This window comes from Sciurus vulgaris (assembly GCF_902686455.1).
Source record: "Sciurus vulgaris genome assembly, contig: HiC_scaffold_632_arrow_ctg1, whole genome shotgun sequence".
In the NCBI taxonomy this organism is placed as follows: domain Eukaryota; kingdom Metazoa; phylum Chordata; class Mammalia; order Rodentia; family Sciuridae; genus Sciurus; species Sciurus vulgaris.
The window spans coordinates 9,745,056-9,762,498 of record NW_027632957.1 but is presented as its reverse complement, the minus strand read 5'-3'; the positions used below and the strand labels follow the sequence as shown (position 1 = coordinate 9,762,498).

Below are 17,443 nucleotides of genomic sequence, written 5' to 3'. Positions count from 1 at the left end.
AAAGAAGAAGAAAGAAGAAAGAAAGAAAGAAAGAAAGAAAGAAAGAAAGAAAGAAAGAAAGAAAGATCTGGATTGGCCAGGTTCACCAGGCCTGAGAATTTCAGGGAATTACTAATTTCCATGCATTTTTTGTTCTTTCCAGATCATCACAGTAAGGAAAAATTAAAATATCCCATATGTACCTATTGTCCTTTCAAAAAGTCTCCTGAGGATTTCATGTTCTTCCAGAAATTTTTCATATCTGAACTGACTCTAATCTGATCCAGTTGTGTAATATTTCATACTGTGTCATGTTTCAAAGCTTCTGTCTTCTGAGCTCTGAGCTGAATATTTTTGTGAATTTAGCTTCGGTCCTGAACCAGTTGGTCTTATTTTGTGTTCCTGGAGTTTCTTGCCTAGTGTTTTCTTCTACTGTCTTTACTCTGAGTCTAATTATTCAAAAGTTAACTCATAAATACACTTGAAAGGAAGAAATTCCTCTTGAAAAGATCTAAGGATGAGGAATATACAATGATGGAAATGAAAGTAAATCTTCTGCCTTGGAGAATGAGTATCCCACATGATCCTTTGATTTTAGTCTTTCCCATGAGGGGTAAATTCTACACCTTATTTCTCCAACTGCATAGGTCTTATGCAGGTTTTATAAAAATTTGTGACAGGCTTTATTTTCATTTTTCAGTGGTTGGTTAAATATGACATTCTGTGCAGTAAACATCTTAAGATATTTTGCTTCATAACTGAGAACCTAAAACATTTTTTTGTTTTATATCAGTTTTATGCATATGTCTGCATACATGTTTATTGTATGTTGTATCTACATATATGCTTTTGTCTATATATTATGTATATGGTGCCAAAATTGGCATATATAAAAAAATAAGCATTAATAAATTTACAATAAAATGGATCAAAACTCCTTTCAGTTCACTTGACTAAAATTGGCTAAATAGATAAAAGTAAGGATGTCTTTAAATTTACTTAATTATTCATTTCTCTAAGTGGTCAAGCAATCAATATGGTGTTGAGTTCTCTAAAATGGTTAGTTGAATATCTATTTCTTATAGAATGTGTCTTCAGCAAAAAGTAATGACTTAAAATGTAAGTCATTTTTACTTGATCTAAAATCTTGGATGTCATGGATATCATAAGTTAAAATTAGATGAATTGGATTTAACAGAAGTAGAGTAAGTATTTATAAAAGTACATGTTAAGGAGAAAAGTCAATACCAGCGAATCTACCATGATGAATCAATATTCATGAATCTACCCTATCAAGTTAATATCAACAAATCTATATTGAAAAATTGATATTGGCTAATAAATATCAATGCATCTACACTGATGTGTTGATTTTGATGAACCTACAATAAAGGATTGATGTCAATGAATCTACCCAGAATAGTTAAAATTGATGAATCTGTACAATGGGTTGATGTGGATGAATCAACTCCAATTATATATAATTGAATCTATATTAACATGTAGATCATGCCAAATATACTCAGAAGAGTATATATCAACAAATATAGCCCAATGGATCAATATAAATGAATCTACATTGATGTATCCATATCAATATTTTGATATTGATGAATATAACCCTACATTTTGATATCTACAAATCTCCACCAATGAGTCAATATTTACAAATCAATCAAGTCAAGTCTTTATCATCAAATTTACATAGTTTGATATTGATGTAGCTACCCTGATGACTTGATGTCAATGAATCTATACCAACCAAAGTATTGATATCGATGAATCTACAAACCACTGATATTTATGGATCTATTCTGATGGGTTGATATTGACAAATCTACCCTGAGAGGTTGATATAAACAAGTCTACACTGAAGAGAAGGATAGATATTGATGAATATACCCAGAAGAGTAGATATCAAAAAATATATCCCAATTGGTTGATATCTGTGAAACTACATTGACAAATCCATATTGACATATCAATATTGATGAATCTACCCCTATAAGTTGATATCTACAAATCTCCACCAAAGAGTCAATATCAACAAATCTACCCAGACACATCAATATCAACCAATGTGCATGGACTAGCCAATATTGATGAATCTACATCATCAAATTGATTTCAACAAATCAATTATTGATGAATCTACCCAGTTAGTTGATATCAGAGAATCTACCATGACTGGTTGATAATGATGAATCTACCCCAATGTGTTGATGTCAACAAAACTATACAGAATTGTGAATATCAAGAATCTATCATGGTGAGTCAATACTGATGAATGTACCTTGTTGAGTCAATATTGACAAATCCATATTGATGAATCAATATCAACCCTTCAATATCAATAAATCTTCCCACTGAGTTGATATCAACAAATATACCCCAGAATCAATATCAATGAATCTTAATCAATGTGCCAATATCAACAAATAAACCCCATAGAGTCAATGTTGATGAATCCACCTCAATGTGTTGATATCAACAAATCTACACCAGTGCGTAGATATTAATGAATCTAACATGATGAGTCATATTTCATGAATCTACACTGATGGTCCAAATTTGACAAATTTACACAGGTGAGTAGATATTGACAAACATTCCACATCAAATCAATATTGACATATCTACTTTGAAGAATTGATATCAGCAAATCAATATTGAACAATACACACCAACAAGTCAATATCAGCAAATCTACACCAATGAGTCAATATTGATGAATCAACATCTACAGGTCATTGTCAATGAATCTACCCCATCAAGTTGATATTCATGAATCTAACCCAATGAATTGATATGGATGGATCTACATTGAAGAGTCAATATCAATAAATTTGCTCCAATTGGTCAATATCAAAGAATGTACACCAATGAATCAATAACAATGAATTAACTACTATGATTGATATTAGTAAATATATCCCATCAAGTTCATATTTACTGTTCTAACAAGATGGGTTGGTGTGGAGGAATCTACACAGATAAGTCAATAACAATGAATGTGCACCAAAGAGTCAATATTGGCAAATATACTTCAAAGGGTCAATAAAGATGAATTTACCTTGATCAACTGATATTGATGATTGTACCCCAATGTGTCAATATTGATGATCTACATTGACAAATTGATATCCACAAATCTATCCAACAAGTTGACATCAATGAAACATATCATTGATAATGACAAATTGATAATGAACAATCTACTGCAACAAGTCAATATTTATGAATCTGCATGCTTTTATCAATATTGATAAATCTAACCCATATGTTGATATAAACTAATCTAACCCAGTGGGTCAATATTGACCAAACTATATTGATGGGTCAATATTGACAAATATACCTTGAAAGGTCAATATTGATGAATCTACTCCAAAGGTTTAATTTCATCAAATCAACACAAGTGGATTGATATCTATGAATCTACACTGAAGAATCAATATCAACAAATCTATTCTGATGACATCTATGCATCTACACTGATGAGTCAATAATGATGAATCTAAAATGAATCAATATCAACACATCAATATCAATGAATCTACCCAACAAGTTGATATGGATGAATCTACACTGATGTGTTGAAATGGATAAATCTACCCCTAGAGTTGGATATTGATAAATCTACCCCTATGGTTCCATATCAATAAATCTATGCCATCAAGTCAATATTGATGAATCAACCCAATGAATTAAAATTGATGTGTCTACACTGGCAAGTGGATATCAATAAATCTATCCCAATGAATTGATTTTGACAAATCTAACCAATGAAACCAATCAAATCAATATTGATAAATCTAACTCATCGGGTTGATATCAACAAATCTATCCCCATTGGTTTATACAGATGAATCTACCCAAATAAGTACATTTCTGTGCAGAGTGGTGAAAGAATGGGGGAGTGTGACTGGGATTGGGAGTCTCTGATGACCTCATGACTGTGGCATGAGTGGTACCTGGAAATTTTTCTGTGCAAGGGCACATGATGTTTAACTGCTGTGGTAAAACCCTGCATGAGGAGGCTCTGTACAAGAGTCCTTTCAGCTCTAACCTTGATCTCAGTCACAAATCTTCTGGGAATAGAGAAACTCTTATGCTAGACAATTACAATGTTTCACCAGTTCCATTACTCCTGTCACTACATCAATGGGTTGATATGGATGAATGCATCCTGATGATTATATATCAATGAATCTTCCCCAGTGGATAGATATTATCAAATTCACACCAATGGGTTTATATTGATGAATACATCCAGAAAAGTTGATACTGAAACATCTACATTTTCAGGTCAATATCAAGGAATCTAAATTGACAAATCAATATTGATTTATGAACATCGACAAATCCACCATGACTGGTTAATATTGATGAATCTACCCTTAAGGGTTGATATCAATTAATCTACACCAACAAGTACATATTAATGAATCTACACTGATGGGTTGATATTGATCAGTGTACCCCTATGGGTTGATATTGATAAATCTACAATGATGAGCAGATATTGGCAAATCAACACCAATGAGTAGATATTACCAAATCTACCCCATTGAGATGATATTGACAAATGCACACTGACATGATCATGTCAGTGTTAATGTACCCCTATGGTCGATATCAACAAATCTACCCTGACAAGCTCATATTAAAAAATCTACCCTGCTGAGTTAACATTTATGAATATACCCCATTGAATCTATATTAACTGAACTACACTGAAAGGTAGACATTGATGAATCCATGTCTGCAAGTCATTATCAACTAATCTATACTGATGGGTTGATATCAATGAATCTACCACTCATTTGATATCTTTAAATCTACCCTCGGTGATTGCTATTGATGACTTTACACAGATGAGTCAACATCAACAAATCTATCTGAAGAACCAATATTAGTGAGTCAACACCATCAATTTGATATCAACAAATCTATACCATGAAGCCAATGTTGATGAATCTACCCCATTGGGTCAATATTGAAAAATCTACATTGATAGTTTGATATCAGTGAATCTACATCAATGAATCAATGTTGATGCACTGATATTGATGAATCAATGTCTATAAATCTACCTGTCTATATTGACATATCAATATCAACATGTCTACACTGATGAGCTGATATCAACAAATCTACCCAGTCCAGTCAACATTGATGAATATACCCTGATGGGTCAATGTTGAGGCATCTATCTCAAAGTCAATATTGACAAATCTACACTGAAGAGTTGATATAGATGTATCTACATTGATGAATAAATATTGGCAAATTTAACCTTTGAGTCAAATTTGATGAGTCCTCAGTGATGTATCAAATTTGGTGAATATACACCAATGAATCCACATAGGTGATTCGATATTGATGTCTCTACCCCATAAATTCTATATCAATGAACCTACATCATCAAATCAGTAGACTCATCAATATCAAACAATCTACACTGAAGGGCCACTATTGATGAATCTATGCTAATGAGTCAATTTTGGTGAATCTACACAGATGGGTTAATATTAATGAATCTAACAAGAAGAGTCAATATTGAATAATCTATCTCAATGAGTTGATATGGACTAATCTACCCTGATAAATCTATTTTGATGCATCTACACCAAAGAGTTATCAAAAAGTCTAACCCCATTGGTTGATAGAGATAAGTCTAACCCAATGAGTACATTTTGACAAATTGAACCAGTTAAGTTAATATTGATGAATCTAATCACAGAGTTGATATTAATGGATCTAACCAATACAGTTCATATTGAGAAATGAAGCCTGATGGATCAATATGGGCAAATCTATCCTGATGATCAAAATTGACAAATCTACAACAAAGTGTTGATATTGATGAATCTATTTCAACAGGTTAATATTGATGAATATGCACAGAAAACTTGATATTGAAGGATCTACCCTGATGGGTCAATATCAGTGGATCAACATTGACAAATTAATATCAATATATCAATATCAATGAAAGTAGCCAGTTGAGTCAATCTCTATGAATCTCTACCTATGAGTCAAAATTGATGAATTCACTCAATTGAGTCGATATCATCAAATCTCTCATGACAGATCAAAATTGACCAATCATCCCCAATTGGTCAATATCACTGAATCTACACTGAAGAGTAGATACTGACAAATCTAACCTCAGAGGTCAATATCAATGACTCTACACCAACTAGTAGATATTTATGAGTTTACACTGATGGGTTGATATTAACAAATGTACCCCTTATTATTGCTATCTACAAATTTATGACAATGAGTAGATGTCAATGAATCTACACTAATGAGTAGATATTGATAAATTTACCCTGTCAAGTCAATATTGATGAATCAAGACTGACAGGTTAATATTGATGAATCTACCTCATTGAGGCTTTATTGACCAATATAAACCAGAGTTGATTCAATGAATCTACACCTTCTTGTTGATATCAATGTAGATACACTGATGGTACAACATTGACAATTGTACACCAATGAGTAGAAATCAATGAATCTGCCACCATGTTCAGTATAGTCAAATCTAGACTGATGAGTCAATTTCAATCAATCTACCCAGTTGAGTTGATGTCAATGATTCAAACAATTTGAGTTGATATTGAGGAATCTATTTGGTTTGGTCAATATGAAAAAATCTACACTAATGAATCAATTCTGATGAATATATACCAAAGTGTTGATATTGAAAAATGTACCCCAATAGGTAGTCAATAACAAATTTACACCTTTGATATGAATGAATCTACATTGATACATCAATATCAATCAAAATTAATACATCAATATCTACAAATATACCCTGACAAGACAATATTTTAAATATATATTATATATATATATAATATATATTTATATATTTTAAACACTGAATTTTGATTTATTATACACAAATGGGGTGTACTTATCGTACTTATTGTTTCTACATTGTACACAATGTAGACCCATACTAATTGTGTAATCATACATAAATTTAGGATAATAATGTCTGTCTCAGTCCACTATATCTCCTTCCCCACCTCCTCCCACCCCATTTTCCTCTACACAAATCAAAGTGTCTCCATTCTTCACTTACCCCCATAGCCCCCTTTTTATGTCTCATCATCTACTTATCAGATAAGATAATCAGCTATTGGTTTTGGGGGATTGGTGTATTTCACTTAGCATTATATTTTCCAACTCCATCCATGTAGCAGTAAATACCATAATTTTATTCTTCTTTATGACTGAGTAGTATTCCATTGTGTATATATATCACAGTTTCTTTATCCATTTATCAATTGAAGAGAATCTACTTTGATTACACAATCTAGCTATCGTGAACTGAGCAGCTATAAACCTTGATGTGACTGTGTCATTGTAGTATGCTGATTTTAAGTTCTTTGGGTATAAACTGAGGAGTGGAATTCTTGGGACTAATGACATGTTAACTAACTCAGGCTGACTCCTTACTTCTGGGTGGGTGAGCAGGATTAAGGTGTCAAAGGCCATTTCAAAAGTTAATGATGATAAATCAGACCACCATCAGGGACTGGTTAACAACAGTTCCGTGAACATGATCTGCTCATGCTTGCCATACAGTCATATGGGACTCTCGTCTGTTTGAACCCCCTGTGCTTTGCTGACTTTTAAGCTGATTGGTTCCTGCCTGGTCTTCACCCTACATAAAAGCTGTGTGACTTCCTCAATAAATGAGTTCCTGCTGTGACTGGTCTCCCACACATCTTTTTGTCCTCTGCCCAGAGGGCTGGGTGCAGGTGGTCAGTTGACCCTACCTTTCCCAGGTTGGCCTTGTTGGGGAGTTCTCCCTTCCCTTATTGCTGGTTGAGAAGAGCAAGGGGGCCAAAGACCCCAGCATGGGATAGCTGGTCAAATGATAGGTCCGTTTCAAGTTTCTGAGGAATCTCCATACTGCTTTCCAGAATGACTTCGTCAATTTTCAACCCCACTAGCAATGTATGAGTGAATCTTTTTCCCCACATCCACACCAACATTTATTATTGTTTGTGCTTCTGATAATTACCATTCTAATTGGAGTTAGACTAAATCTTAGGGTAGCTTTTAATTGCATTTCTCTAATTACTAGATATGAGGTGTACTTTTTCATATATTTGTACATCACCTGTATATCTTCTGTGAAGTGTCTGCTCAGTTCCTTAGACCATTTATTCATTGGGTTGTTTATATTTTTGGTGTAAAGTTTTGTAAGTTTTTTATAAATTTTAGATATTAGTGCTCTATCTGAAGTGCATGTATAAAAGATTTTCTTCCACTCTGTAGGCTTCTTTTCCCATTATGGATTGTTCCTTTTTTGAGAAAAGTTTGAATCCATTCCATTTATTGATTCTTGCTTTTATTTATTGTGCTTTGGGAGGCTTTTATAAAATGTCTGGTCCTAAACCAACATGATGATTTAGATAAACCTTCTCTGGTCTAATTCCTAGGTACTTGATCCATTTTGAGTTGAGTTCTGTGCAGGGTGAGAGATAGATGTATAACTTCATTTTACTGCATATGGATTTCCAGTTTTCCAAGCACCATTTGTTGAATAGGTTATCTTTTTTCCTTTGCAATTTTTTGGAACCTTTATCTAGTATGAGGTAACTGTACTTATGTTGGTTTGTTTCTGTGTCTTCTGTTCTATACCTTTGGTCTACCTGTCCATATTGGTGCCAATAACATATGTTTTTGTTACTATTGCTCTATAGTAGATTTTAAGGTCTGGTATTGTGACACCTCCTGTATCGCTTTTCCTACTCAGGATTGTGTTGGATATGCTCAGTTTTTTATGCTACCAAATGAATTTCACGATGACTTTCTCTATTTCTCTGATGAATGTCATTGAGGTTTTAATTGAAATTTTGTTCAATATACATAGTGACTTTGGAACTATGGCCAGTTTGAAAATACTAATTCTGCCTACTTAAGAATATGGGAGATCTTTCTAAGGCTTTTGAAAATTTATTTCTTTAGGATTCTGTAGTTTTCATTGTAGATATTTTTCACCTCTTTGTTAGATTGACTACAAAGTGTTTTTTTTTTTTTTGAGACTGTTGTGAATGGAGTAGTTTCCCTAATTTCAATTTCAGAAGATTCATAACTTAGAAATGCATCAGAATTATGTGTGATGATTTTACATCTTGCTATTTTGCAGAATGTATTTATGAATTCAAAAATTCTAGCTCTAGAAGTCTTCTGGTGTAGTTTTATGGATGCCCTAAATATAGCATCATGTAGTCAGCAAATAGGGATAGCTTAAGTTCTTTTTTTCCTATTTGTATCCCTTTAATTTCTTCAGTCTGTGTAATTGCTCTGGCTAGTGTTTCAGGAAAATATTCAATAGAAGTGATGAAAAAGGGAATCCATGTCTTTTTCCAGGTTTTAAAGGGAATGCTTTCAGTTTTTCTCCATTAAGAATAATGTTGTGAGGTTGAGGAGATAGCTCAGTTGGTAAAGTGCTTGCCTTACAAGCACAAGCCCTTGTGTATCAATTTTGTTGATTTCAGCTCAGATTTTAACTATTTCCTGTCTTTCCTGTCTTCTACTACTTTTGGTGTTCGTCTGCTCTTCTTTTTCTAGGGCTTTGAGCTGTAGTGTTAAGTCATTTATTTGTTGATTTCTACTTCTTTTGTTGAATGTGCCCCATGAAATAAATCTTCCTCTAAGTACTGCTTTCATAGTGTCCCAGAGATTTTGATATGATGTATCTTTGTTCTCATTTACTTCTAAGAATTTTTTTTATTTCCCTCCTGATGTCTTCTGTTATCCATTCATCATATAATAGTGTATTATTTAATCTCCAGGTATTGGAGAAGTTTCTGTTTTTTATTTTGTCATTTATTTCTAATTTCAATCCATTATGATCTGACAAAATACAAGGTAGTATCTCTGTCTTTTTGTATTTGCTAACAGTAGATTTGTGGCATTAAAATATGGTCTATTTTAGAAAAGGATTCATGTGCTGCTGAGAAGAAAGTGTATTTGTTCTTTGTTGGATGGTATATTCTATATAAGTTGGTTATGTCTAAATTGTTGATTGTGTTATTGAGATCTATGTTTTTTTTATTCAATTTTTGTTTGGAAGATCTATCCAGTGGTGAGAGAGGTGTGTTAAAATCACCTAGTATTATTGTGTTGTGGTCCAATTGATTTCTGGAATTAAGAAGGATTTGTTTGATGTACATGGATGATCCAATGTTCAGGGCATAGATATTTATGAAGAAATAGAAGAGGAGGGAACCCTTCCAAACTCATTCTATGAAGCCAATATCACCCTGATACCAAAACCAGACAGAGACATTTCGAGGAAAGAAAACTTCAGACCAATATCCTTAATGAACATCAATGCAAAAATTCCCAACAAAATTTTATCACGTTGCAAACAAAAATATATTAAAAAGATAGTGCACCATGACAAAGTGTGTTTTATCCCAGGGATACAAGGTTGGTTCAACATCCAGAAATCAATAAATATCATTCACCATATCAATAGACTAAAAGTTAAGAATCATGATTATTTCAATAGATGCAGAAAAAGCATTCGATAAAATACAGCATCCCTTCATGCACAAAACACTAGAAAAAATTGCGGTAGTGGGAACATTACTTAACATTGTAAAGACCATCTATGCTAAGCCCATGGCCAATATCATTCTAAATGGTGAAAAACTGAAAGCACTCCCCTTAAAAACTGGAACAAGGCAGGGATGCCCTCTTTCACCACTTCTATTCAACATCATTCTTGAGACTCTAGCTAGAGCAATTAGACAAACCAAAGAAATTAAAGGGATACGAATTGGAAAAGAAGAACTCAAACTATTCCTGTTCGCTGATGACATGATTATATATTTAGGGGAACCTGGAAATTCCACCAGAAAACTCTTAGAACTCATAAGTGAATTGAGTAAAGTAGCAGATTACAAGATCAATGCTCATAAATCCAATGCATTTTTATACATAAGTGATGAATCTTCAGAAAGAGAAATTAGGAAAACTGCCCTATTTGAAAAAAATAAAATACTTGGGAATCAATCTCAAAAAAGAGGTGAAAGACCTCTACAATGAGAACTACAGAACACTAAAGAAAGAAATTAAAGAAAACCTTAGAAAATGGAAAGATCTGCCATGTTCTTGGATAAGTAGAATTAATATTGTCAAAATGGCCATACTACCAAAAATGCTATACAGATTCAATGCAATTCCAATTATCATCCCAATGATGTAATATACAGAAATAGAGCAAGCAATCATGAAATTCATCTGAAAGAATAAGAAAACCAGAAGATCTAAAGCAATCCTCAGTAGAAAGAGCAAAGCAATACCAGATCTTCATCTGTATTACAAAGCAAAAGAAACAAAAACTGCATGGTATTGGTACCAGAATAAACAGGTAGATCAATGGTACAGAATAGAGGTCATGGACACAAACCCAAATAAATACAATTTTCTCATACTAGACAAAGGTGCCACAAATATGCAATGGAGAGAAGATCACCTCTTCAACAAATGGTGCTGGGAAAACTGGAAAACAATATGCAACAGAATGAAATTAAAACCCTATCTCTCATCCTGCACAAAGCTCAACTCAAAATGAATCAAGGACCTCAGAATCAGACCAGAGACCATGCATCATATAGAAGAAAATGTAGGTCCAAACCCTCAACTTGTTGGCTTAGGACCAGACTTCCTTAACAGGACTCCCATAGCACAAGAAATAAAAGCAAGAATCAACAACTGAGATATATTCAAACTAAAAGCTTACTCTCAGCAAAGGTAACTATCAGTAATGTGAAGCAAGAGCCTACAGAGTGGGAGAATATCTTTGCCACTCATACTTCAGATAGAGTGCTAATTTCCAGAATCTATAAAGAACTCAAAAAACTCTACACCAAGAATACAAATAATCCAATCAACAAATGGGCTAAGGAAATGAACAGACACTTCACAGAAGAAGATATACAAGCAACCAATGGATATACAAAAAAATGTTCAACATCTCTAGTAATAAGAGAAATGCAAATCAGAACTACCCTAAGATTTCATCTCACCCCAATTAGAATGGTGATTATCAAGAATACAAGCAATAATAGGTTTGGAGAGGATGTGGGGAAAAATGTACACTCATACATTGCTGGTGGGGTTGCAAATTAGTGCAGCCACTCTGGAAAGCAGTATGGAGATTTGTCAGAAAGCTTGGAATGGAACCACCATTTGACCCAGCTCTCCTACTACTTGGCCTATACCCAAAGGACTTAAAATCTGCATACTACAGAGATGTAACCACATGAATGTTCATAGCTGCTCAATTCACCATAGACAGATTGTGGAACCAGCCTAGATGCTCTTCAGTTGATGAATGGACAAAGAAACTGTGGCATATACATACAATGTAATATTACTCTGCCATGAAGAATGATAAAATTATGGCATTTGCAGGCAAATGGGTGAAATTGGAGAATATCGTGCTGAGATAAGCCAATCTCAAAAAACTAAAGGACGAATAATCTCACTGATAAGCGGATGAGGACATACAATGGGGAGTAGGAGGGGTTAGCGTTAGGGTAAGGGTTAGGTTTAGGGTTAGGTATAAGGAGGGTGGTAAGATTGGAGGAAGGAAAGACTGTATAGAGGGAAAAGAGGGGTGGGAGTGGTGAGGGAAAAGGGAAAAATAACAGAATGAATCAAACAACATTGCCCTATGTAAATTTATGATTTTTAATTAAAAAATAAATAAATAAAAGATTGATGTTGTGTGTGGATTAGCATAGATAACCTGTACAATGTTGAGAAATATTCCTACTATTCTATTTTTATTGTGTTTTGAGCATAAAAAGGTGTTGTACTTTATCAAATGTGTTTTTCTGTACCAATTGAAATAATCATCTGATTCATTACCTTAAGTCTATTGATGTGATGAATTACATTTATTGGTTTCCAGATGTCAAAACAACCTTTCATCCCTGTGATGAACCCAACTTGTTTGTGGTGCAGTATCTTCTTAATGTTTTTTTATGTGATTTTCCAGAATTTTGTTAAGAATTTTTGTATCTATATTCACCAGGGATGTTGGTCTAAAGTTTTCTTTCCTAGATGTGTATTTTTCTGGTTTTCGTGTCAGGATGATACTGGCTTCCTAAAATAAATTTGGAAGAGTTTCCTCCATATTTCATGGAATACTTGATATAAGTTCTTCTTTAAAGGTCTTGTAGAACTCAGTTGAGAATCTGTCTGATTCTAGGCTTTTCTTTGTAAGCTTTTAGATGACTTCTTCTATTTCATTGCTTGAAATTGATCAGTGTAAATTGTATATGTCCTCTTGATTCAATATGGGAGGATCATATGTCTCAAAAAATTTTTGATGTTATGAAATTTTCTATTTTGTTGGAGTATAGATTTTCAAAGTTGCTTCTAATAATGCTATATATTTCAATGGTGTTTGTTGTGATATTTCCTTTTGCATCATGAAGTTTGTAATTTAAATTTTCTAACCCCTTCTCTTCATTACTGTGGCTAAATGTTTATCTATATGTTTACTTTTTCAAAGAACCAACTTTTTGTTTTGCCAACTTTTTTGAATTATTCCTTTAATTTCAATTTCATTGATTTCAGCTCTGATTTTAATTATTTCCTGTCTTCTACTACTTTTGCTGTTGGTTTTCTCTTCTTTTTCTAGGGCTTTGAGATGTAGTGTTAGGTCATTTTGTTGTTGACTTCTTATTCCTTTCTTGGATGCGCTTCATGATATGTCAGTATTGGCAAATTTACACTGTCAGGTCTATATCAACCAATCTACTCTGAAGATTCAATATCTATGAACCAAGCCCAATAGGTCAATATTGAGGAAATTACCATGATAAATTAATATTGATGAATATACCCCAATGTGTCATTATTGCTGAATCTACACCAAGTCAATTATGACAAATCTAAGCAGTCAAATTGATATCAATGAATCAAACCATTCAAGTTGATATTGAATCAATCAAGTTTGTTTGATAGGAACAAATCTACCCAGATGAATCAATATTGATGAATCTACACCAAGGGGTCTATATCAATAAATCTACCCCAACAGGTAGATATCAATGATTCTCACCTATGGATCAATATCAATGAATCTATTCTTAAGGGTGAATATCAATGAATCTACACTGATTGATTGATAGTGGTGAATCCATCACATCAAATCAAAATGGACAAATCTACCCCTAGAGTTGATATTGACAAATATACCCCTCTAAGCCAATATTGACCAATCTACCCTGAAGAGACAATATTGATGACTCTACCTAATAAGTTGATATGAATGAATATACCTAATGGGTGGATATCAATGAATATACCCTGCTGGGTGGATACTGATGAATCTACCTGTATGGGTTGATATCTATGAATCTACCCTGATGTGCTGATATTGGCAAATCTACCCCACCTGGTCGTGGATGATGAATCTTTATTGACCAGTCAATATTAATGACTCAACAAGTTGATATTGATGCATGCACTCCAATGAGTTGATAATTATGAATCAACACCAAAGAGTTGATATCAATGAATGTACACCAACTAATTGATATTGATGAATCTATACCAAGGGGCCATATCAGCAAAACTACACCAACCAGTCAATATCAATAAATGTACCCCAACTGGTCAATATTGATGAATCTATACTGACCAATCAATATGAATGAATCTATACCAATGAGTTGATATCAATAAATCCAAATTGATGAATCAATTTTGACAAATTGATATCAACAAATCTACAGTGATGTGATGAAATCGACAAATTTGCACTGATGGATCTACACAGATGTTTTGACGTGATGAATCTACCCAGTTAAGTCAATATCAATGAATCTACAGTGATGTCAGAAACTGATGAATCTACACAACTTGATATTCATGAAACTACACTGGATAAATACCAAAGAATCTTTGCTGTTTATTCAAATTTGATGAATCTACAGTGATGAGTACAAACTGATAATCTACACCGAAGCATCTAAACCAATAGTAAATATCAAAAAAATGTACACCAATGAACCAATTCAACAAATCTACCTCATCAAGGTGATATCAGTGATATCACCCTGATGAGTTAATATTGACAAAGCTACTCTAACAAGTTAATAGTCATGAATCTATGCCAAAGTCAATATGACAAATCTATACCAATGACTCAATATTGATGAATATCCTATAAGATCAATATCAAATAATCTACCCTGTCCATTTGTTATTGAGGAATCAGCTCCAACCAGTTATTCCTCACAAGTGGGTCCTAAATTTTGCAAAATGTTTTATGGTGATAGGAAGGTCTATTGCTCTAATAAGGGCTCTTGTTTGATCTGTAATGTAGCTTCAGGATTGAGGGTGATTATGAGGAAGTTCAAGCCCTGATGATAATTTTGGAGCTTTCTGTTTCCCATTTAATTTGAGGAAAGCAGCTGGAGATTGAATTAATACTCATCAGGCCTAAATGATTAAGTCTTCATAAATGTCTGTACAAGAAGTGGTCATGGAGCTTTTGAATTGTTGTACACAAGCAAGCATAAGGAAAGTGTTGCACCCCAACACATTGTGGACAAAGTCTGTTGCACTGGGGACCCTTCTGGGCCTCATCCTGTGCCCCTTTTCCTCTGACCATAATTTTGTCTCTTCTAGAATGTCATCAAAGGTGGACCACGCAGCATGTTGTCTCTTCAGTTGGTTTTATTGCACTTAGCAGCACAATAGGTAGGATGCATCTGTGTTTCTGTGTAACTTTGTGGTTTATTTCTTTCTATTGTGGATTGGTTGTGCATTCAGCTGCAGAAAGGTATTTGGATATTTTATCTAATAAGCCAGCATTATAGTTATGATATGTATAATTGCATGGTAGTTTTGGCTAGGCATGCTTTTTCAGAGAACATTTCCAAATGCAGATTAATTATAAGCACACAGTTGGGTCATAGATTAAATTTGTTTTGCCTTCAAAGGTACTGGCATATCACCTTCAAAAGTGGCTGCATCATGTGTCTTTTCAGCAATACCTGAAAATACTGGTGTTCCATATCCTACTTTTTCAGTGTAATGACTTCTTAGAGTATACTGGTGCTAATTGCAGTGTCAAGATACTTCACTATTATTTTAATTTATGATTTTCTAACATGATAAGATAGTGAGCATCATCAAGTATAACTATTTTCTTATTTTATTCTTTCTTGTTCAAGTGTCTATTCAGATATCTACTTTTGGGCATTGGAGATTGAACCCAACGATGAGTAATCACTGAGTCACATCCCTAGCTCTTTTTCTGTTCTTGTTTTGGTATTTTTACTTGAGACAGTTTCTCCTTAAGGGTGATCTCAAATTTGCAATCCTTCTGCCTCAGACTTTTGTGCAATTGGCATCATAGGTATGCAACACTTCAGTTGGAAAAAAAATGTTAATTTTTTAAGTCCATATTATTGGTATATTTCTTCTGTCCATTGTCTTTAGGTAGGAAGTGTTAAAACTAATGACCAAGGGACGGATATGTCACTCTGTCTTAGAGAGATGATCCATTATATGTGAGGCCGGGTGTTTGGTTCCCAGTACACACACACAAGCACACCCAACACTAAATCTAAGATCACATAGATTTTTTGTTTTTCCTCCTGTAATATATTTAGTTTTCTTAAATTTTAGTTTTGGACTTTAATGGGTTATTTTTGGTATGAGTTTTATTTTGTGTCTACATTTATTTCATTCCATAAAGTTAGAAAACACTTGCTGCACATATTCCATTTAAAAATTATCGCGAAAATGGATTTCATTTGAACATAAATGCTACTTGTGCAGCTTTCCATTATTAGAAAAGCATCGTGTGTAATTAGTGAAGATAAAATAGTAGGCTTACAAATGTGGGTGAGGATGTTATGCCAAGATGTTTTTACTCTTCTCACTATTGGCAAACAAAGAAAACTCACTTCACAAGTCTGTACAATGTTCACAGTGATGTAAATCATGTATCCCTATACATGTATCCTGCTATAGATGGTTCACTTTGCTATTCTGGGAGCCACATTGTTCTGCTATGTACAGAAGCATCCACCTCTCTCTTGAAGATACTGTGCACCTCAGATGGGATCTGGTTTCCATGCTTTAAGAAGTACTTCATGGAGGAAATAAAGGTCAATTGGTTCCCCAAATGAGTATGTGGTCAGCACCTGTGACCCAAGCGCATGACCAGAATGGGGTTCTGTTACCAGTGCCACAGCATAGACTGGACCCTCATTACTTCAGTTCTGAGTCATCATTAGAGTCCTGGACTGGAGTGGAGCCACAGCTGGCTCTGTGGAGGGACCATGAAGAAGAAGAAGATAATCTGCAAGTGTCAGATAATTTCCTCCTGTCTAGGATAGCTCCTAGTGAGCCTCATCTGGGAGCAATCAGAGAGATAAGAAAC

The 17,443-nt window shown here is 33.9% G+C and overlaps 1 long non-coding RNA gene across 1 annotated transcript; it reads left to right on the top strand.

Moving 5' to 3' along the window:
- The first annotated feature begins 5,888 nt into the window (after positions 1–5,888).
- On the top strand, positions 5,889–17,251 carry LOC306652076. Its single transcript, XR_013761301.1, has 3 exons — positions 5,889–5,979; positions 15,679–15,750; positions 17,080–17,251. It is a non-coding gene; the product is annotated as an uncharacterized lncRNA (long non-coding RNA).
- Positions 17,252–17,443: the final 192 nt, after the last annotated feature.